The sequence below is a fragment of the Ovis canadensis genome, chromosome 3 (assembly GCF_042477335.2).
Source record: "Ovis canadensis isolate MfBH-ARS-UI-01 breed Bighorn chromosome 3, ARS-UI_OviCan_v2, whole genome shotgun sequence".
NCBI classification, from domain to species: domain Eukaryota; kingdom Metazoa; phylum Chordata; class Mammalia; order Artiodactyla; family Bovidae; genus Ovis; species Ovis canadensis.
Window position 1 is genome coordinate 210,799,532 of NC_091247.1, and position 25,356 is coordinate 210,824,887.

The 25,356-nt window shown below is 36.7% G+C and overlaps 1 protein-coding gene across 1 annotated transcript in view; it reads left to right on the top strand.

Annotated features, from left to right (window-relative positions):
• The first annotated feature begins 407 nt into the window (after positions 1-407).
• Positions 408-25,356, top strand: part of KLRK1 (killer cell lectin like receptor K1) — a 38,576-nt gene continuing 13,627 nt past the window's right edge. The window contains exons 1-5 of the mRNA XM_069585693.1: positions 408-623; positions 2,274-2,384; positions 2,892-2,990; positions 22,180-22,282; positions 22,530-22,728. The gene's annotated coding sequence lies outside the window, so the exon portion shown is untranslated. The remainder of the gene's footprint in view (positions 624-2,273; positions 2,385-2,891; positions 2,991-22,179; positions 22,283-22,529; positions 22,729-25,356) is intronic.

The following is a 25,356-nucleotide window of genomic DNA, read 5'->3' on the forward strand; positions in this document are numbered from 1 at the left end:
CCATGCTCTCCTCCAGGGGATCTTCTCAACCCAGGGACTGAATCCACATCTTTTGTCTCCTGCCTTGACAGGAGGTTTCTTTACCACTAGCTTCACCTGGGAAGCCCTAGTGACAAACATTGCTAACAGAATTATGATTTTTTTCCACAACAGGAATGAAATCATGAGTATAAGGAAATGAAAAATGTAATGTCAAGATTTTGCAACTTTATGTAAAAGTAAAACTTAAACATTGAAGGTACCCTTAACTAGGCCTTAGTTTGTAGTCTGTGTGACTGAGACAAAAGCAAGTTAACAGTATTGTTGTCATCTTTTCTTCCCCAATATCTTTTAGAAAGTAAAAAAAACTTCTCAGAGGCACTTGCCAAAGGGCAAACTAAATGACACACTACATACCCAAAGTCTCCTATATTCTGGAGGTATGCCATGAGATAAACCATCTTCAAAATACTCAGGTGTAAGAATTTCCTGTTTAAACTTTGTGACATGTTGATGAGAAATCTACCTTTTCTACACTTGCTTCACCATGGGCCTTCACAGGGTAGTCTGTGAAGACCACAGATACTGTTTATTACAGAAACTTGGTCACCCACAAGAGGAGGCAGGATTCTGGCCTGCAGAAGGTATGTGTCTCCCTCTTCGTCCTAACTCCTCATCTCATTTGGTAGGAGATTACACATGCCCAGATGTGATTCAATTTATGGACAATTGATATATAGCCAAATTAAGGGTATATTGGTAGCTTTATTTGAATAATTCTGAGAATTATGTAAGCATAAACTATGAAATATTATGGAGGATTTCTAAAAAATTCAAATTCTTGCCTATTATTCAAGTTCATATACACATTTGTAAATGAGCTTGTAAATCAATGTGATTTTAAGTGAAATCTCACAAGTATCATGACAAGGAACTGCTGTATTTTGTCATCAATAGAGATATATTTATATATGTCATTAAACATTTCACTCAGCTTTTAAAAATAGATTCTCAAAGGAGATTCATGGAACTGTGAAGGGCCAGTGTAATTTTTCATAGATTTATATTCAATAAAAGCAGTTTAGTTTTAATAAAAATAAGACTAATGTAGTTCAGTAAAGTGCTAATTTAAATGTAATTCTAAACAATCATATGCTTTTTAAAAATGTGAACAAAACATTGAATAAAAAAGATAAATGGTGTAGATACAGAGATCCTGTCTAATAAATTGTTACATTTTTAACTGTATGTATGTAATTATAGCTATTATATTAAAATAATTTAATGTCAAGTGTTTTATATGATTTATATAATGCATATTTCATTCTCAGATTAATAAGCTAGTTTGCCAGATACTAAATAATTTTTAAAGGTCACAAATTGTAAACTTCAAAGCCAGAATTATTCTTAGATCTCACTAACTACAGGCTCCAGTGACAGAATTAATATGCGTTATCTGACATTTAATTGTTGATTCAACTAAAGCTACCCTCATTGATTTGACACCAATAGGATCTTTCTGGAAGTTTGTATCAGAATTGCTCTTCCACAATTGATTGACACTTTTATTTATCATTTTATGGTTTCATATCTCAGCCATTATCAATTGCTAATTACTTTTGTAAAGTATTTTTTAAAATCTTTTTAATATTGTTTTCTTTTATTGTTTGTTAAGTTTTGGATAGTTTAATGTGTTTCATGTAACATTTTTAACATGCAAAATATTTCTGTAAATTTCTAATGATTTCAAATAACTTGCAGTCAGAATAAAATTTAAAAAGTATTTGATAGTGCTTCATTTTCTTTTAATAAATGATATCACTAATTAAAGTAGTTTAGTGCAGGAAATATTACATATGCCTATACTATTATTCTCTCTTCTTTAGAAGCCTCAATCCTTAAACATTAATGGGCTTTAAAATTATCATAAAGTTGTTACATTGGTGCATCTGTTTTTTCCAGTATGGCATTTTAATTTCAACACAGTTGCTGTAACAGCTTTTGAATGTTTCTATGCAAATAGACTGTAAATTGATAAGGATGTTATTCTTTATGAACTTTATTTTTCACCAATTTATTAATTTCATTGCTCCAATGATAAATAACTATTTCAAACTCAGAATATTATTTTTAAAACTTAGTCTATCTTGAACCACTTACTAAAACTTTACAGAAAAAAGAACCAAACATGCACCTTGCTTAGCTGCAAGATGAGTGCTGTCACTCATCTCACACACCACCCACTCCAGGCTTCTTGTGATTTTATACACCATTTATTAACTAGCTAGGTACAGTTTTCATAGAGCGCCATCCTGGACATTACACAGCTGCGGAGATGAACAATCAAAGGGAAAACTACCCAGAACCAAGTCTGGCTAAGGACGCCAGGAAACAGCAAATGAGAGGTAAGAGCACGCAAAGTTCCCTCTTAGTCACTGAGCAGGAGAAAACCTACAGGGAATTAAAATTTCAAAATGCTTCTCACTATCCTCAATGGAATGACAGGAGCTACCAGTGCAAGCGTGAGAATTTAATAGCTCACATCCTTTTTATTTATGAGGATCAGAGCTTGAATTTGAAATATAGTACTCTAGTATGAGCTTCCTGGTGACTTCATGATAAAGAATCCACCTGGAAATGCAGGAGACATGGGTTGGATCCCTGGCAAATCCCATGGACAGAGGAGCCTATCTATTTCAGCATTGTTGTAATTTGTAGTCTTTGATACACAACTTGTAAAGTGTTACATTTGCTGAAGATGTATATATTCTGAGAGGAGGATTATAATGTTTCATATGGATTTGGGGTCCAAGTTGATGTCTATGAATTCTCACGGATGTGGGATCTTTTGTTCTTCTAAAACAACTGTCTCCATTGCTCCTTTCTTAGTGTTTCCTTTTCTCTCCCTGCAGATTTACCGTCACCTTGAGAGAAGTTCGTTGCCATGATCCTGAGAATCATCTGTTTTGTCTTGATGTATACTCTAGTGATAGTGATAACTTTTATTCCACGTAAGTATATTTTTAAAAATGTGATTGAACTTTTCACTTTAATGATCATCAGTGCCTTCTCAAAAATCATATGATGAAATAAAACTCTTATTTTAATATGTGCATTCAGCCTAAATGTGGAATAGCTATTCTCAAATTGTCCAAAGTATAAATAAGAGGATGATTCTAGGGAATATTTTATATACATATATGTGTATGTATATAATTGTACATAGGTGTGCATGTATATATATATATGTATTTTCTGATTTCATAATTCAAACACAGGCTTTAGGAAGCTGAAAGACCTTATTGAGAAATACAAATTAGTTCTTGAGATTGCTTAAACCAAATACTGTAATAGGTGGAGAAGTCTATTCCTTTAGGCTTTTGTTAATATTCCCCCCTCCCAATTTTCATTACTTTATTAATTTTTCTTGGTAAAAGCAATTTTACTCCAGGTAATTCTAATTCTAAAAAATGCCACATTTAAACTAAGAAACTAAAATTATTATGGTTTATTTAGATCAATGTTAATTTTTTTAAAGATCATTTCATTTTTTCTAGGTACTAAAATACCAGAGCAGAACAATTCCTGTATGATAACAAAGCTCTGAAAAGTTACATAATAATTTTCAAAGTTCTGATATTAAATACACTTAGTTTTGTCTCTGTCTTAGGTTAGACAGAGATAATAATTGTCTTTGACAAGAAAGCGTAAATTATAAAATCAAATGAACATTCATAAATGATCATAGAAGAGTGTTCCTTCTTAGACAACAATACATAGAAATATTCAGTTACAATCACCATACCTACTGCTGCCAATTGGCTTAAACTTCCTCCTGTGATAATGCAATACAAATAATTTTACATTCTACAAAAGGAGTGTCATTGATTATCAGGTTGTGTAGAGAGTACATATTTTGTTTGTCTGTTTGCTTCCTGTGGGGACATTGAAGAATGAGAGGTTGACCTTTCTCTGTGAGTGTGTATATGAGTATGTCCCAGCCTGTGAGAATGCATAACTATGTTATGTACATATATTTTATACTTAGCAAATATGTAAATGAATCTTAATTTCTTTAAGATTAATTTTTTTGGATAATAATTCATAATCTTTCTTCAGAATGTCATTCTGGTCATTGTCCAAAAGACTGGTTACATATTCCAACAGCTGCTATTATATTACTTTTGGGAAAAAGAAAGATGGAATAGGAGTTTGATAGCCTGTACTTCTAGGAACTCTATTCTGCTTTATATAGATAACGAAGAGGAAATGGTGAGATATTAAATGTTTCCAACACTTTGCTAAAGGCTTGATTCAGTATTATATTTGTTAGAATTCACTTTATGTTTTTGTACATATTTGTAGTATGTTTAAGGCTTGTTATTTCATTAAACAATGGAATACAACTTAATGATATTTTATTTATATTTTTATCTTATTAATGCTTGCTTTACAATTTCCAGTTCCTGCTTTTTTTTGAAAACCATGGCTCTACAAATGCTAAATTCTAAAATAAATTGTGCTATTTAATTTTACCATATATGAAGGAAAGTATACATTTCATAATTTTGCATATTGATAAAAAATAGAACCGTGTAATTGCACATCAGACCATGGATTAGAAATTTTCAACTCCCAGCTACCCTGAAAAGTGAAAGTGCTAGTCAATCAGTCATGTGGGACTCTTTGCGATCCAATGGACCGTAGACCACCAGGTTCCCCTGTCGATGGAATTTCCCAGGCAAGGATACTGGAATGAGTAGCCACTGCCTTCTCCAGGGGATCTCCCTGACCTGAGGGTAGCACCCTGTCACCTGCACTGTAGGCAGATTCTTTACCAGCTGAGTCTCCAGAGAAGCCCAGCGGCCCCATTCTCTGTAATTTCTCATCACATCTATGTCCTCCTTATTTACCCACCGTCATGACTTTTGATATTACAGAATCTCTTTGCATGTTTTTGCACTTCATATACATGGAATCATACAGTATGCATTTTTCTTTCTGTCTCCGCTCACTCCCATATGCTATTTTAAAAATCATCCCAATTCTTGCATTTACCTGGAGTTTGTTAATTTCTACTGCTCATTATGTAAAATCCATTCCATGCAATGTCTCTGACTGGAGATGGAGTCTTATGCCTTCAGCGATAAAGAGGCTTCCTGGGTTCAGTACTTTAAGTCATGGAATCACCTTTCCTGATCCCATCCTTAACCCTACGACCTAATTCTAGTGACTCGGCGGAGAAAGGACAAGCACTTCCTTTGACTGCTCCTTGTTAGCAGATGTTCTGATGGATCACCTTGTAAGGCTCACTGGGTGCTGCTCACAGGATTCCCCTCAACACACAGGAGGAATGGCTTATCCGTGCCACCTCCTACAGGTGTTAGGTGTTGGGAAGCAGCAGACCCCCATCACTTTCTTCTGTTGGGGAAGGGATACAAAATGCCCCTAATTTTCCCATCACCTCAGGGTCTCAAACTGTTTCACTTTTCTCTTCCTACCCTTCAGCATTCTCCTTTCTTGTGTCTTTCATTAGTTCCCTTGTTTACAGTTGAACTTAGCAGGGAGGAACAGAGAGAAATGAGTCTCTGATCCCTTGTCTGGTTCACTGGATTTCACCAATACAGAAACAGATTGCCTTGGAGTTTATCTAGTCAAAGAATGGAGTGGGACCTGAAAAACAAACCTTTGTCTTTCATGTCATTTATTTTCTCAATTTCACTCCCTTAATTTCTTTCTAAAACGGAAATTCTGAGAAACATAGTAGTGAAATCCAGTGATATAATCACAGTATCTGGAAAAAAGAATGTCACAGAATCTAAAAATATTTAAAACCTTGCTATATTCAATTTGACAATATGGGTAACAATTAAACTACATGAATCACTTTTCCTTATTAACATAAGAAAAGCAATGAAACTGCTAAACATAAATGTTTGAGTCTATTTTAAATCAAAAGTACAGACAATGGTTAATGCTTTGTCAAATATTAACTTTCAACTTTGTACTTTTAGTGTTAGATTACACTAAACTCTCATCTTGTTTAGAAAACTAAGGATCCTTGATTTCTTTCATCAGTGTTTTATAGTATTCTATATATAGATCTTTTGTTTCTTTAGGTAGACTTAATCTAAGTATTTTATTTTTTTCATGACAATGGTGAATGAAATTGCTTCCTTAATTTCTCTTTCTGTTTTCTCATTGTTGGTGTATAAGGATGCAAGGGATTTCTGTGTATTAACTCTATATCCTCCAACTTTACTATATTCATTGATTAGCTCTAGTAATTTTCTGGTGGTGTCTTTATGGTTTTCTTTGGAGAGGATCATGTCATCTGCAAACAGTGAGAGTTTTACTTCTTTTCCAAGCTGGAATCCTTTTATTTCATTTTCTTCTCTGATTGCTGTGGCTAAAACTTTCAAAACTATGTTGAATAGTAGTGGACACCCTTGTCTTGTTCCTGACTTTAGGGGAAATGTTTTCAAGTTTTCACCATTGAGGATAATGTTTGCTGTGGGTTTATCATATATGGCTTTTACTATATTGAGGTATGTTCCGTCTATGCCTGCTTTCTGGAGGGGTTTTTTTTTTAATCATAAATTGATGTTGAATTTTGTCAAAGGCTTTCTCTGCATCTATTGACATAATCATATGGTTTTTATCTTTCAATTTGTTAATGTGGTATATCACATTGATTGAATTGTGAGTATTGAGAATCCTTGCATTCCTGGGATAAAGCCCACTTGGTCATGACGTATGATCTTTTTAATATATTGTTGGATTTTGTTTGTTCGAATTTTGTTGAGGATTTTTGCATCTATGTTCATCAGTGGTATTGACCTGTAGTTTTCTTTTCTGTGGCATCTTTGTCTGGTTTTGGTATTAGTGTGATGGTGGCCTCATCGAATGAGTTTAGAAGTTTACCTTCTGCAATTTTCTGGAAGACTCTGAGTAGGATAGGTGTTAGCTCGTCTCTAAATTTTTTGTAGAATTCACCTGTGAAGCCATCTGGTCCTGGGCTTTTGTTTGTTTGAAGATTTTTTATCACAGTTTCAATTTCTGTGCATGTGATAACTCTGTTAAGATTTTCTATTTGTTCCTGGTTCAGTTTTGGAAGCTTATACTTTTCTAAGAATTCGTCCATTTCTTCCAAGTTGTCCATTTTATGTGAAATGAGACAAAGATGACACAAATAGATGGAAAAATATACTAAGTTCATGGATTGGAAGAATATAGCTAATATACTACCAAAAGCAATCTATAGATTCAATGCAATCCCTATCAAGCTACCAACAGTATTTTTCACAGAACTAGAACAAATAATTTCACAATATGTATAGAAATACAAAAAAAATCTCGAATAGTCAAAGCAATTTTGGGAAAGAATTGAACTGGAGGAATCAACTTGCCTGACTTCAGACTATACTACAAAGCTAGAGTCATCAAGACAGTATGGTACTGGCATAAATACAGAAATATAGATCAATGGAACAAAATAGAGAGCCCAGAGATAAATCCACACACCTATGAAAAACTTATCTTTGACAAAGGAGGCAAGAATATACAATGGAGAGAAGACAAACTCTTTAACAAGTGGTTCTGGGGAAAACTAGTCAACCACCTGTAAAAGAGTGAAACTGGAACACTTTCTAACACCATACACAAAAATAAACTCAAAATGAAATTAAAGATCTAAGTGTAAAACCAGAAGCTATAAAACTCCTAGAGGAAAACATAGGTAAAACACTCTGACATAAATCATAGCAGGATCCTCTATGACCCACCTCCCAGAGTAATGCAAATAAAAGCAAAAATAAACAAATGGGACCTAATTAAACTTAAAATCTTTTGCACAATGAAGAAAACTATAAGTAAGGTGAAAAGACAGACTTCAGAATGGGAGAAAATGATAACAAATGAAGCAACTGACAAACAACTAATCTCAAAAATATACAAGCAGCTCATGCAGCTCAATTCCAGAAAAATAAATGACCCAATCAAAAAATGGGCCAAAGAACTATACAGACATTTCTCCAAAGAAGACATACAGATGGTTAACAAACACATGAAAAGATGCTCCACATCACTCGTTATCAGAGAAACGCAAATCAAAACCACAATGAGGTACCATTTCACACCAGTCAGAATGGCTGCTATCAAAAAGTCCTCAAACAATAAATGCTGGAGAGGATGCAGAGAAAAGGGAACCCTCTTACACTGTTGGTGGGAATGCAAACTAGTACAGCCACTGTGGAGAAGAGTGTGGAGATTCCTTTAAAAAATGGAAATAGGGGGCGGTCCTAAGATGGCAGAGGAATAGGATGGGGAGACCGCTTTCTCTCCCATAACTTCATTGAAATATCATTTGAACACTGAGCAAATTCCACAAAACAACTTCTGAAAGCTGGAAGAGGACACCAGGCACCCAGAAAGGCAGCCCATTTTCTTTGAAAGGAGGTAGGACAAAATATAAAAGATAAAAAGAGAGACAAAATACTTAGGGACAGAGACCCATCCTGGGAAGGGAGTCGTGAAAGAGGAGAAGTTTCCAAACAACAGGAAACCTCTCACTGGCGGGTCTATGGGGAATTTTGGAATATCAGAGGGTAACATAATCAGTAGGAAAAAATAAATAAATAAAACCCACAGATTATGGACCTAACCACAACTCCCAGCAGAGAATTAGCCCAGACACTCACATCTGCCACCAGCGAATGGGGACTGAACAGGGAGGCGCAGGCTGCATTGCTTAGGATAAGGACTGGGCCTGAATGCCCTGAGGACAATCTGAGGGAGCTAACATGAGATAGCAACCCAAACTGTGGGATAGCCAGAGACAAAAAAAGAAAAAGAAAGACACACAGAGAAAAAACTTTCCTGCAAAAAGCTCTAACCTAAGGCACTTCCAGGCATGCACACACAGCAAAGGACTGAGTGAATACCAGAGTAGAGCTAGCCAGCTGCTGACCAGCTCATCCCCCATTGGAGGCAGAGAGACAGGCAGGCAACAGCCAGAGCTGAAGGGAGAGGGGCAATCTTGGCCCCAGAGATGGTATCCTCCACCAAACTGTGAGCAGGCCCCCAGTTGCTAACCAAGTCTACCTGGGATCCTGGATGGTTGACATCCACCAGGAGGGTTGCTGCCAGAGATCAGCTCCCAGAAGAGACACATGGCACACCTGAGATGGTGCTCCTGCTGCACACCCAGGAAACCAAGCGGCTGGGACCAGGGAGGTGATAAGATGCACCACCCCACCTGGGGAGAGTGTGCTCACCAAGCACCTGTTTACCTGAGCTGCTCAGACCTGGGAAGGGCAAAAAACGCAGGCCCAACTGAGTCTGTGCCTTTGTGGAGTACCTGAGAACCTGAACCTGAGTGGCTTAGACCTGGGAAGTGCACTCAACCCAGGGTCTGCTTTAGACAGATCCCCTGAAGAGCAACCTGGAGCCTGAGACAGTGTAGACTGGGACATGCTCTGAGTAGGGGCAAACCCAGTGTGGCCTAGACACTGCGAGCACTCCCCACACATGTCAGTGATATTTGTTTGCAGTGTTCCTCCCTCCCCACAGCACAACTGAACAAATGAGCCTAAATAAGTGACCACCTCCTTCCCCTTGTGTCAGGGTGGAAATTAGACACTGAAGAGACTTGCAAACAGAAGAAGCCAAAATAAACAGAGGGAACTTCTTTGGAAGTGATCGGTGCAACAGATTAAAATACTGTTGTTAGCACCAGCTACATTGGAAGGGGCCTGTAGACCTTGAGAAGTATAAGCTGGAACAGGAACTATCTGTAACTGAAGTGACCCCATGCACCCACACTGTCTGCAACAGCTCCAGAGAAATTTCTAGATATAATTTACTATTATTACATTTTTTAAATTTAATTTATTTTTGTTTTAAGTCCTTTATTACACCCTTAATTTTCATTGTTATAACCTACTATTACCTTTAAAAAAAACACACCTATTTTTAAAGCAAATTTCAAATATTTTTTTTAATAATTTTTGTGATTTTCTTTAATGTTGTATTTTGGGAGTATAACCTCTACTATAGATTTTTAATCTTTGCTTTTTGGTATTTGTTATTAATTTTGTACCTTTAAGAATCCAATCTTCAGTACCCATGTTTACTTAGGAGTGTGATTACTGGCTTGATTGCCCTCTCCCCCTTTTGACTCTCCTTTTTCTTCCCCAGATCGTCTCTATCTCCTCCCTCCCCCTTCTCTTCTCTACCAAACTCTGTGAATCTCTTTGAGTACTCCAGGCTGTGGAGAACACTTAGGGAACTGATTACTGGCTAGACCTGTCTCTCTCCTTTTGACTCCCTCTCTTCTCTTCCTGGTCTCCTCTATCTCCTTCCTCCCTCTTCTCTTCTCTACATAACTCTGTGAACCTCTATGAGTGTTCCAAGCTGTGGAAAACACACAGAGAACTGATTATTGGCTATATTGCTCTCTCCCCTTTTGATGCCCTCTTTTTTCCTCCTGGTCACTTCTATCTCCCTACTCCCTCTTCTCTTCTTAATGTAATTCTGAGAACCTCTCTGGATGTCCCTTTCTGTGGAGAATCTTTTCTCCATTAACCTAGATGTTTTATCATTGGTCCAGTATGGATGGAGAAGTCTTGAGGCTACTGTAAACCAGAGGCAGGAGGCTTAAAGCCAAAACTTGAGAACACCAGAAAAGTCCCAACTCCAGGGAACATTAATTAGCAAGAGCTCATCCAAAAGCCTCATTACCTACATTGAAACCAAGCCCTACCCAAGAGCCAACAAGTTCCAGAGCAAGGCACACCATGCTAATTCTCCAGCAATGCAGGAACATAGCCCTGAGCATTAATATACAGGCTTCCCAAAGTCACACAAAACCCATAGGCACCTCAAAACTCACTACTGGACACTTCACTGCACCCCACATAGAAGAGATCCAGCTTCACCCACCAGAACACCAATACAAGCTTCCCTAATCATGAAACCTTGACAAGTCACTTGTCCAACCCCAACCACAGGGAGGAACCCCCACAATAAAGAGGAGCCACAAACTCCCAGCATACAGAAAGGCCACTGCAAACACAGCAATCTAAACAAGATGAAAAGGCAGAGAAATATTCAGCAGGTAAAAGAACACGATAAATGCCCACCAAACCAAAGAGGATGATAGAGGGAGTCTACCTGAAAAAGAATTCAGAATAATGATATGATAGTAAAAATTATCCAAAATCTTGAAAACAAAGTGGAGTTACAGATAAATAGTCTGGAGACAAAGACTGAGAAGATGCAAGAAAGGTTTAACAAGGACCTAGAAGAAATAAAAAAGAGTCAATCAATAATGAATAATGCAATAACTGAGATCAAAAACACTCTGGAGGCAACCAACAGTAGAATAACTGAGGCAAAAGATAAGATGAGTGAGGTGGAAGATAGAATGGTGGAAATAAATGAAGCAGAGAGGACAAAAGAAAAAAGAATTAAAAGAAATGAGGATAACCTCAGAGACCTCCGGGACAATGTCAAACACCCCAATATTTGAATCATAGGAGTCCCAGAAGAAGAAGAAGACAAAAAGAAAGACCATGAGAAAATACTTGAGGAGATAATAGTTGAAAATTCCCTAAAATGAGGAAGGAAATAGCCACCCAAGTCCAAGAAACCCAGAGAGTCCCAAACAGGATAAACACAAGGTGAAACACCCCAAGATACATATTAGTTAAATTAACAAAGATCAAGCACAAAGAACAAATATTAAAAGCAGTAAGGGAAAAACAACAAATAACACACAAGGGGATTCCCATAAAGATAACAGCTGATCTTTCAATAGAAACTCTTCAGGCCAGAAGGGAATGGCAGGACATACTTAAAGTGATTAAAGAGAAAAACCTATAGCCCAGATTACTGTACCTGGCAAGAGTCCCATTCAAATATGGAGAAATGAAAAGCTTTACAGACAAGCAAAAGCTGAGAGGTTTCAGCACTACCAAACCAACTCTTCAACAAATGCTATAGGATCTTCTCTAGACAGGAAACACAGAAAAGGTTTATAAACTCAAATCCAAAACAACAAAGTAAATGGCAATGGGATCATACTTATCAATTATTACCTTAAATTCAAATCAGCTGAATGCCCCAACCAAAAGACAAAGACTGGCTGAATGGATACAAAAACAAGACCTCTATATATGCTGTCTACAAGAGACCCACCTCAAAACAAAGAACACATACAGACTGGGAATGAAGGGCTGGAAAAAGATATTTCACACAGAGACCAAAGGAATGCAGGAGTAGCAATACTCAAATCAGATAAAATAGACTTTAAAATAAAGGTTGTGAAGAGACAAAGAAGGACACTACATAATGATCAAAGGGTAAATCCAAGAAGAAGATATAACAATTGTAAATATATATGCACCCAACAGAGGAGCACCACAATATGTAAGGCAAATGTTAACAAGTATGAAAGGGGAAATTAACAGTAGTACTATAATAGTGGGAAACTTTACCTCACTCACACTTATGGATATTTCAACTAAACAGAAAATTAGCAAGGAAACACAAACTTTAAATGATACAATGGACCAGTTAGACCTAATTGATATCTATAGGACATTTCACCCCCAAACAATGAATTTCACCGCTTTCTCAAGTGCACATGGAACATTCTCCAGGATAGATCACATCCTGGGCCATAAGTCTAGCCTTGGTAAATTCAAAAAAATTAAAATCATTCCAAGCATCTTTTCTGATCACAATGTGGTAAAAAACTATTAAAAATACAAACATCTGGAGGCTAAACAACATGCTTCTAAATAACCAACAAATCACAGAAGAAATAAAAAATGAAATTAAAATATGCATACTAACGAATGAACATGAAAACATAACAACCCAAAACCTATGGGATTCAGTAAAAGCAGTGCTAAGGGGAAGGTTCATAGCAATACAAGCTTACCTCAAGAAACAAGGGAAAAGTCAAATAAATAACCTAACTGTACACCCAAAGAAATTAGAAAAGGAAGAAATGAAGAACCCTACGGTTAGTAGAAGGAAAGATGTCATAAAAATTAGGGCAGAAATAAATGAAAAAGACAAAAGAGATCATACCAAAAATCAACAAAGCTAAAAGCTGGTTCCTTCAGAAGATAAATAAAATAGACAAACCATTAGCTAGACTCATCAAGAAACGAAGGGAGAAGAATCAAATCAACAAAATTAGAAATGAAAACGGAGAAATCACAACAGACAACACAGAAATACAAAGGATCATAAGAGATGACTATCAGCAACTATATGCCAATAAAATGGCTAACTTGGAAGAACTGGGAAAATTCTTAGAAAAGTACAACTTTCCAAAACTGAACCAGGAACAAATAGAAAATCTTAACAGACGCATCACAAGCACAGAAATCAAAATTGTAATCAGAAATCTTCCAGCAAACAAAAGCCCAGGACCAGATGGCTTCACAGCTGAATTCTACAAATATTTAAAGAAGAGTTAACGCCTATCCTACTCAAACTCTTCCAGAAAACTGCAGAGGAAGGTAAGCTTCCAAACTCATTCTATGAGGCCAACATCACCCTAATACCAAACCAGACAAAGATGCCACAAAAAAAGAGAACTACAGGCCAATATCACTGATGAACATAGATGCAAAAATCCTGAACAGAATTCGAGCAAACAAAATCCAACAATATATTAAAAAGATCATACATCATGACCAAGTGGGCTTTATCCCAGGGAATGCAAGGATTCTTTAATATCCACAAATCAATCAATGTGATACACCACATTAATAAATTGAAAGATAAAAACCATACGATTATCTCAATAGATGCAGAGAAAACCTTTGACGAAATTCAACATCAATTTATGATAAAAAAAAAAACCTCCAGAAAGCAGGCATAGAAGGAACATACCTCAACATAATAAAAGCCATATATGATAAACCCACAGCAAACATTATCCTCAATGGTAAAAAAAAAAAAAAAATGAATACATTTCCCCTAAAGTCAGGAACAAGACAAGGGTGTTCATTCTCACCACTACTATTCAATATAGTCTTGGAAGTTTTAGCCACAGCAATCAGAGAAGAAATAAAACAAAAGGATTCCAGATAGGAAAAAAAGAAGTAAAACTCTCACTGTTTGCAGATGACATGATCCTCTACATAGAAAATCCTAAAGATTCCACAGGAAAGTTATTAGACCTAATCAATGAATATAGTAAAGTTGCAGGATATAAAGTTAAAACACAGAAATCCCTTGTATTCCTATACACCAACAATGAAAAAACAGAAAGAGAAATTAAGGAAACAATTCCATTCATCATTGCAATGAAAATAATAAAATATTTAGGAATAAATCTACCTAAAGAAACAAAAGATCTATATATATAGAAAACTATGAAACACTGATGAAATAAGTCAAAGATGACACAAATAGATGGAAAAAATATACTAAGTTCATGGATTGGAAGAATCAATATAGTGAAAATAAGTATACTACCAAAAGCAATCTATAGATTCAATGCAATCCCTATCAAGCTGTCAAAGGTATTTTTCAGAGAACAAAAACAAATAATTTCACAATTTGTATGGAAATACAAAAAACCTTGAATAGCCAAAGCAGTCTTGAGAAAGAAAAGTGGAACTGGAGGAATCAACCTACCTGACTTCAGACTATACTACAAAGCTACAGTCATCAAGACAGTATGGTACTGACACAAAGACAGAAATATAGATTAATGAAACAAAATAGAAAGCCCAGAGATAAATCCACACACATATGGACATCTTATCTTTGACAAAGGAGGCAAGAATATACAATGGAGAAAAGACAATCTCTTTAACAAGTGGTGCTGGGAATACTGATCAGCTACCTGTAAAAGAATAAAAATAGAACACTTTCTAGCACCGTACACAAAAATAAACACAAAATGGATTAAAGATCTAAACGTAAGACCAGCAACTATAAACCTCCTAGAGGAAAACATAGGCAAAACACTCTCTGACATAAATTATAGCAGGATTCTCTATGAACCACCTCCCAGAGTAATGCAATAACAGCAAAAATAAACAAATGGGACCTAATTAAACTTAAAAGCTTTGCACAACAAAGAAAACTATAAGCAAGATGAACAGGCAGCCTTCAGAATGGGAGAAAATAATAGCAAATGAAGCAACTGACAAAGAATTAATCTCAAAAATATACAAGCAACTCCTGCAGCTCAATTCCAGAAAAAATAAACGACTCGATCAAAAAATGGGCCAAAGAACTAAACAGACATTTCTCCAAAGAAGACATACAGATGGCTAACAAACACATGAAAAGATGCTCCACATCACTCATTATCAGAGAAATACAAATCAAAACCACAATGAGGTACTATCTCATGCCAGTCAGAATGGCTGCTATCTAAAAGTCTACAAACAATAAATGCTGGAGATGCTGTGGAGAAAAAGGAACCCTCTTACACTGTTGGTGGGAAGGCAAACTGGTACAGCCACTATGGAGAACAGTGTGGAGATTCCTTAAAAACTGGAAATAGAAGTACCATATGACCCAGCGATCTCACCGCTGGGCACACACACTGAAGAAACCAGAATTGAAAGAGACATGTGTAACCCAATTTCACTGCAACACTGTTTACAATAGCCAGGACGTGGAAACAACCTAGATGTCCATCGGTAGACAAATGGATAAGAAAGCTGTGGCACATATCCACAAATGAATATTACTCAGACTTTAAAAAGAATGCACTTGAATCAATTCTAATGAGATGGATGAAACTGGAGCCTATCATACAGAATGAACTAAGTCAGAAATATAAATACCAATACAGTATACTAACGCATGTATATGGAATTTATAAAGATAGTGATAATGGCCCTATATGTGAGACAGCTAAAGAGACACAGATGTAAAGAACAGTCTTTTGGACTCCATGGGAGAAGGTGAGGGTGGGATGGTTTGAGAGGGTAGCACTAAAACTTGTATATTACCATATGTGAAGCGGATCGCCAGTCCAGGTTCGATGCATGAGACAGGGTGCTCACAGCTGGTGCACTGGGATGACCCTGGGGGATGGGATGGGGAGGGATGTGGGAGAGGGGTTCTGCATGAGTAACACATGTTACCCATTTTTCATTCATGTAGATGTTTGGCACCACTAAAAATTGTAAGTCAGAAAGAAAAACACCAATACAGTCCATTAAAGCATACATATGGACTCCCTGACCTGCCTGTTGAGAAACCTATATGCAGGTCAGGAAGCAACAGTTAGAACCAGACATGGAACAACAGATTGGTTCCAAATAGGAAAAGGAGTATGTCAAGGCTGTATATTGTCACCCTACTTATTTAGTTTATATGCAGAATACATCATGAGAAACACTGGGCTGGAAGAAACACAAGCTGGAATCAAGACTGCCGAGAGAAATATCAATCACCTCAGATATGCAGATGACACCACCGTTATGGCAGAAAGTGGAGAGGAACTAAAAAGCCTCTTGATGAAAGTGAAAGAGGAGAGTGAAAAAGTTGGCTTAAAGCTCAACATTCAGAAAATGAAGATCATGGCATCCGGTCCCATCACTTCATGGGAAACAGATGGGGAAACAGTGAAAACAGTGTCAGACTTTATTTTTGGGGGGCTCCAAAATCATTGCAGATGGTGACTGCAGCCATGAAATTAAAAGATGCTTACTCCTTGGAAGGAAAGTTATGACCAACCTAGATAGCATATTCAAAAGCAGAGACATTAAGAGACCATGCCAACAAAGGTCCGTCTAGTCAAGGCTATGGTTTTTCCAGTGGTCATGTATGGATGTGAGAGTTGGACTGTGAAGAAAGCTGAGCACCAAAGAATTGATGCTTTTGAACTGTGGTGTTGGAGAAGACTCTTGAGAGTCCCTTGGACTGCAAGGAGATCCAACCAGTCCATTCTGAAGGAGATCAGCCCTGGGATTTCTTTGGAAGGAATGATGCTAAAGCTGAAACTCCAGTACTTTGGCCACCTCATGCGAAGAGTTGACTCACTGGAAAAGACTCTGATGCTGGGAGGGATTAGGGGCAGGAGGAGAAGGGGACGACAGAGGATGAGATGGCTGGATGGTATCATGACTCAATGAATGTGAGTCTGAGTGAACTTCGGGAGTTGGTGATGGACAGGGAGGCCTGGCGTGCTGTGATTCATGGGGTCACAAAGAGTCAGACACGACTGAGCGACTGAACTGAACTGAACTGAACTGATGGAATTTAGAAACATGGTAACGATGAAACTATATGTGAGACAGCAAAAGAAACAGATATAAAGAACGGACTTTTGGACTCTGTGGGAGAGGACAGGGTTGGGATGATTTGAGAGAATAACATTGAAACATGTATGTTACCATATGTGAAATAGATCACCAGTTCAAGTTCAATGCATGAAACAGGACACACAAAGCCAGTGCACTAGGACAACCCTGAGTGATGGGATCGGGAGGGAGGAGGAGGGGGGATCAGGATGAGGGACACATGTACACCCACAGCTGATTCATGTCAATGTATGACAAAACCACTACAATATTGTAAAGTAATTCAGTTCAGTTCAGTCACTCATTGATGCCTGACTCTTTGCAACCCCATAAACTACAGCATGCCAGGCCTCCCTGTCCATCACCAATTCCCGGAGTTCACCCAACTCACATCCATCGAGTCAGTGATGCCATCCAGCCATCTCATCCTCTGTTGTCCCCTTCTCCTCCTGCCCCCAATCCCTCCCAGCATCAGAGTCTTTTTCAGTGAGTCAACTATTCGCATGAGGTGGCCAAAGTACTGGAGTTTCAGCTTTAGCATCTTTCCTTCCAAAGAAATCCCAGGGCTGATCTCCTTCAGAATGGACTGGTTGGATCTCCTTGCAGTCCAAGGGACTCTCAAGAGTCTTCTACAACACCACAGTTCAAAAGCATCAATTCTTCAGGGCTCAGCCTTCTTCACAGTCCAACTCTCACATCCATACATGACTAGTGGAAAAACCATAGCCTTGACTAGACGGACCTTTGTTGGCAAAGTAATGTCTCTGCTTTTGAATATGCTATCTAGGTTGGTCATAACTTTTCTTCCAAGGAGTAAGCGTCTTTTAATTTCATGGCTGCAGTCACCATCTGCAGTGATTTTGGAGCCCAAAAAAATAAAGTCTGACATTGTTTCCACTGTTTCCCCGTCTATTTCCCATGAAGTGATGGGACCAGATGCCATGATCTTCGTTTTCTGAATGTTGAGCTTTAAGCCAACTTTTTCACTCTCCTCTTTCACTTTCATCAAGAGGCTTTTTAGTTCCTCTTCACTTTCTGCCATAAGGGTGATGTCATCTGCATATCTGAGGTGATTGATATTTCTCCGGGCAGTCTTGATTCCAGCTTGTGTTTCTTCCAGCCCAGCGTTTCTCATGATGTATTCTGCATATAAGTTAAATAAGCAGGGTGACAATATACAGCCTTGACGTACTCCTTTTCCTATTTGGAACCTGTCTGTTGTTCCATGTCCAGTCCTAACTGTTGCTTCCTGACCTGCATACAGATTTCTCAAGAGGCAGGACAGGTGGTCTGGTATTCCCATCTCTTTCAGAATTTTCCCCAGTTTGTTGTGATCCACACAGTCAAAGGCTTTGGCATAGTCAATAAAGCAGAAATAGATGTTCTTCTGGAACTCTCTTGCTTTTTCAATGATCCAGCAGATGTTGGCGATTTGATCTCTGGTTCCTCTGCCTTTTCTAAAACCATCTTGAACATCAGGAAGTTCACGGTTCACGTATTGCTGAAGCCTAGCTTGGAGAATTTTGAACATAACTTTACTAGCATGTGAGATGAGTGCAATTGTGCAGTAGTTTGAGCATTCTTTGGCATTCCCTTTCATTGGGATTGGAATGAAAACTGACCTTTTCCAGTCCTGTGGCCACTGCTGAATTTTCCAAATTTTCTGGCATATAGAGTGCAGCACATAAGCATATATAATTATTTTTTAAGTGTAATATATTGTTTCTTTGCATTATGCTTTATCTTTTTCTCATCTTCCACAAGAGATATTTTTTACTTTCCTCTACAGGAACTTAATCATTTAATATGCCTTAGAGGTCATAAGAATACACAGAAGAACTGTACAAAAAAGATCTTCTTGACCCAGATAATCACAATGATGTGATCGCTTACCTAGAGCCAGACATCCTGGAATGTGAAGTCAAGTGGGCCTTAGGAAGCATCACTACAAACAAAGCTAGTGGAGGTGATGGAATTCTAGTTGAGCTATTTCAAATCCTAAAATATGATGCTGTGAAAGTGCTGCACTTGGTATGCCAGCAAATTTGGAAAACTCAGCAGTGACCAACAGAACTGGAAAATGTCAGTTTTCATTCCATTCTCAAAAAGGAACAATGCCAAAGAATGTTCATACTACTGCACAATTGCACTCTTTTCACATGCTAGCAAGGTAATGCTTAAAATCCTTCAAGCTAGACTTCAACAGTATGTAAACCGAAAACTTCCAGATGTTCAAACTGGATTTAGAAAAGGCAGAGGAACCAAAGAACAAATTGCCAAAGTCCGCTGGATCATAGTAAAAGCAAAGGAATTCCCCCCAAAAATCTAATTCTGCTTCATTGCCTACACTAAAGCATTTGACTGTGTTGATCACAACAAACTTGGAAAATTCTTCAAGAGATGGAAATACCAGAGCACCTGTCCTTCCTCCTGAGAAACCTGTATGCAGGTCAAGAAGCAACAGTTAGAACTGGACATGGAATGACAAACTGTTTCCTAATTGGAAAAGGAGTATGTCAAAGCTGTATATTGTCACCCTGCTTATTTAACTTGTATGCAGAGTATATCATGTGAAATGCCAGGCTGGATGAAACTCAGGCTGGAATCAATATTGCTGGGAGAAATTTCAGTAACTTGAGATATGAAGATACACCACCCTTATGGCAGAAAGTGAGGAGGAACTAAAGAGATTCTTAATGAAAGTCAAAGAGGAGAGTGGAAAATGCTGGCTTAAAATTCAAGAGTCAAAAAACTAAGATCGTGGCACACACTCCTATCAATTCATGGCAAATAGATGGGAAAAAATGGAAACAATGACAGATTTTATTTTCCTGGGCTCCAAAATCACTGCGATGGTAAGTGCAGTCCTGAAACTAAGACTCTTAGCCCTTGGAAGAAAAGCTATGATGAACCTAGATAGCATATTAAAAAGCAAAGACATCACTTTGCCAAAAAACATCTGTATAGTCAGACTACAGTTTTTCCAATAGTAGTGTACAGATGTGAGAGCTGGACCATAAAGTGGGCTGAGCACTGAGGATTGATGCTTTTGAATTGTGGAGTTGGAGAAGGCTTTTGAGAGTCCCTTGGACAGCAAGGAAATCAAACCTGTCAATCATTAAGGAAACCACCCTGAATATTTATTGGAATGATTGATGCTGAAGCTGAATCAGGATTGATGCTGAATACCCTTTGGAAGCCACCTGATGTGAAAAGCCAACTCACTGGAAAAGACCCTGATGCTGGGAAAGACTGAGGGCAAGATAAGTTTCTCTTATAGGTCATTCCTGAGTATTAAGTAGAGCCACCTGTACTAAACAGTAGTTTTATTATTTATTTTTTATGTTGTAGTGTTATATGTCTATCTCAATCTCCCAATTTAATTCAAAGCGATACGTACACCCCAATGCTCATTGCAACACTATTTATAATACAACAACAACTAGGACATGGAAACAACCTAAATGTCAATTAACAGATGAGTGGACAGGGAAGATGTGGTACATTTATGCAATGGAGTATTACTCTGCCAGAAAAAGAATGAAATAATACCATTTGTTGCAACATGGATGGACCTGGAGATTGTCACACTCAGTAAAGTAAGTGAGAGAAAGACTCACACTCAATTCTTGTCATTCTAGACTGTCCCATGTTCCATCCATCTCCAGATATTCATAACCTCACTTAAACCAACAATACTGGACTACACATAGCTCTCTTTATTCATTTTAATGCCTCTTTCTTCTAAGTCTTCATCATTTCTATCATCAATTCTTGGTGCATCTTAGCCCCATTCAACTTGATATCTAACGTGTGTATGAAAATTGCTCAGCCGTGTCTGACTCTTTGAGACCCCATGGACTATGTAGTCCATGGAATTCTCCAGACCAGAATCCTGGATGGGGTAGCCTTTCCCTTCTCCAGGATATCTTCCCAACCCAGGGATTGAACTCAGGTCTCCTGCATTGCAGGCAGATTCTTTACCAGCTGAGCCAAAAGGGAAGCCAATATGAGACATATTGTTTTAAATACACTCCTTCCAAATCACCTAATCCAGGACATCTCCCTAACACCATTTCCTCACAATTGATACTGGTAATCCATTATGAAATTGTCAGATATAATTCTCTCTTCTATAATACCTAGTAATTGTGTTTACCATTGTAAATTACATGTTAATTTAAAACATATGCTAATGTCTATAAACAGACTGTGAACAGTTAGATAATAGGGACTGTGCTTTATATATTTTTAAACTATATATATATAGTTTATAAACATATATATATATATATATATATATATATTGCCAAACAATATACTTGGCACACAGAAATCCTTAACAAAGACTAGCTCAGACAAAAAATAGGATAGAGTCTTCATTAAAGTACAAGTAGTTTCCTATTTGTGTGTGTGCCTATATATATTCTATTGTGCTTTGATGTTATCAATTCTGTATATAATAATGGAGAAAAAATAAGCCAGTATAAAGAGGCTCCAGGAGGTTGGTTACTACCATAGAAGGAACATTGCAAGGTTTCAGTAGATATTTTCAAACTCTCCAAGAGGATAATGTAAGAATTGTAGAGTTTAAACAATACATTTTTATTCTACTAACAATAAATGAAGAGGCAATAAATAAATTAGAACTTACCGACTGCTATTATTTGCATTTAAAAAGTGATTTGAGAGACTTTGAGTCTACCTACATCTGTAACTAATGACCCATTTTCCTTGGAAAAAGTGCTGCCTTATTCCTAGATCTATTTGTTTGTGTACCTGGGGTAGGTAATATCTACATTTCATGATATTGACAAAATCATAGTATTCTTTGATGTTGAAAGTGCATTTGGATTCAAAATGCAGAAGTTGTAAATGGCTTATTTCTTTTTTTTCCATGACTGTGTAGATTACCACTGTGGCAGAAAACTTAAGATTAAATGCCAAACAAACAAGCAAACAAACAAGGAAAATAACTAGAATGCTAATAGTAATTTGAAGACGTCTAACTTGTAAGTCATGCATATTTTTCCCCTGAGAGTGATTTTGAAAAGAGTTACTATTTACATGGCCATTTATTCACAAATTATAAGTTAATACCACAGCAGGGAAAAGCTCTATGTTTCACTACATCAAATAGATTGATATTAAACAAAGCAAATATGAAGTCTTCTAGCATGGGCTAAGTTAACTCAATGAAAACATTTCTTTGTTGAAGAAATGATCCTTCAGTAGAATTGTTTATTTTTGTAATTACAGAAGGCTTCAGCTAAGACGGGGCTAAGGAATTATTCATCTGTTACTAACTCTGGAAACCGTGCCAACCAATATTATTTGCCAAGATGGTGATCTAGTCTCCTCCTCTTCCTGCTGAAGTATACATTCAAGATTTATGAAATCCCTGCCTTGTGTTGATTCTACTACAATATACTGGTTGACTTTATATGTGCCTCGCCAAGTATGTAACACCTAGCTGTGTTCTGAACTTGTATTAAGTTCTGAATAATTATTTCTTCAAGTATGTTTGCCTATCTTTCACTTTGTCACTGGGCATTTCACTTCTGCTCCAACATGCCCGTGAGTATCCAGACTCAACTCTGTTTCTTCCAGTCAGATTTATTTACTTCATTGCTCTTGTTATGAATTTTAGAATCTTCTTGTCCTGTCTCATCGATTCAAACACATTTATGGAAAAGTCAAGACTACAAAAATTGCTGTTGGTCATGGTCATACAGCTTATGCTTGTATTTCCAGGCAACTGTCCAGCAAACACCCCTGACCACATCCACTTTTAGTATCACAGCTTGAGATGAGTATCCTGCCCCGAGGACAGCTTCCCACCACAAAGTTGCACTGTGGCCTCACCACCTCCGCCCCTTATTGTACACAGGAAGAGCTTAACACAGGCTCAGTCATGTAAGCCAGACTGCACCTTACTGGCCAAGAAGGCCTGTTGATTAACTGCAGTGATTATTCTCACTTAACAAATTTAATTTTGAAGAGCTTCTTGAGGTGGCAGTGGTTATTCTCAGATGACTTGAACCCAGGTTTTTTGCAAAGCATTGTAAATTTCTATCTCCAGTAGTTTTAAAATGTCAGATAGATATGTCCCTATGAAACCTATACATGTATTTTTGTAGTCAAATTACTCCATCTGCATAAGTTCATTTTGTTAGTCCAATAAAATACCATTTATTAGAAAGTATGTCTTCTGAAAGCAATGTCATGTACTTCTGCAATTTCACATGTCACTGAAATATCACTACTGTTCAGCACATCCTCAGTAAATGATCCATGGTGACTGGTACAGGGTTAATATATGCTAAGCATTGAGAGAGATGTTGGAATTTCATTATACATACTATCTCTTTACACAAGTAAGTTTTTAAATGTCTCCCCTGCCTTTTCATTTTTTTAGCTCACATTCCTGACTCAGAACATATCTCTTTAAGAATCCTTAAAGACAGTTGTTGATTGGACTTTCGAGGTGGTCATTTTGCAATATATATGAATATTGAATCATGCATTTGAAACTAATATAATATTATATGCTAACCAAACCTTAATTAATAAATTAATGAAAAATTGTTTGCCCTCTACCTTAAAAAAAAAAAAAAAAGACTCCCTTTCTCACTCTCAGTTTACAGAGGGAGCTTTACTTATGACACTCCTCATGCTTACATTGTCTCCTTCCAGAAACTGTTCTTGTAAGTATGTTTTTGTGAGTTTTCCGCAGGACTCTAAGTTCTTATTTAAAATAAATGAAATGAGTAGACTACTCAGATGTTCTGTTTCTACTTTATTTTTATCTTTTTCTTGGCCTTTTATTTAAAAGACACATCGGTTAAACCTAAAGCTGCTAACATAAAAAATAACCCTTCAAGTAAGTGTGATTTAGATTTCCCCATAAAAAAACCCACATTCATTTCCTTTTATAAACCAAATTTTTTTTAATGCAGTTTTAAGAAAATGTCTGCCTGTATTTCTTATGTCGAAGTCTAGCTTTATTCTGTAGCATTGGCAATGGAAAATGTGGATTAGCTGAAAAGCATATTGGGCAAAGACTATCACAAGATAACTATTTGTTTCCCTCAACTTGTTTTACAGTCACTTGTTTTGTTTATTCTTAAAATTATTTCACACTTTATTTTCCATTTTTCTATCAACTACACTAAAATGTAATATCTATGACAAGGCAGGAAATTTTGCCCTGATTATTTAACATTCTCAAGGTTTAGAAAAGCATCTAGCAAATAGTTGTCACTAAATATATATATATATAGAGAATAAAATTGTTTGTTGTTCAAGTCGAAACATACTACCAACTTTGCTTTCCTTCTTTTCTCAGTATATTATTAAAAATTTTGAGTTTGATAACCTTTCATTTCCTTATAATTTTACAGTGTTTTATTATCTTATTTTATATTTTATCTCAGTGCTTCAAATAAATGAAATAAATGAAATGAAAATAAATAAAATGTATAATGAATCAATCTTATGAATTGATATCAATTTTCATGTATTTACTTATTTTTAGGTTATGATTTAAGTTTCTAATTCTGCATATGATGTATATACAGTAGAGTGTATATACCCGTATTTGGGTTTTTATACTGGTTTAAAAATTCACAGCAGTAATTATTTAATAGTACCTCATTTTCTACTTTATCTACAATGCTACCTAATCTATTTTTTCACTGATACACATGACTTCTTGTTTGTATCTTTTCCCTTTCAGTTGGCCTGATTTATGTTCTCATGTCATTTTGTTGTAAAAAAAACTTTGTTGAACATAGCTTTAGCAAAAGTCATGATATCTAGTAGAAAAAGGCCACTATTTTTTTTTCTTCTTCAATAGTGACAGATTTACTCTTGGATTTTTCTTTAATGAACATAGGATAACAGGGGATATTAATTGGAAGTGAATTTAACCCCTAAAATATTTTAGGATTAATTGGCATATTTATTAGATCCACTGGTCCTATTAAAATTTAACTGTGTTTGAAAATATTTATATACAATTATAGAATAAGTTCTATATAGATCTCGTCCATTTCTGTTAGATTTGCTCATAAGTATATAACAA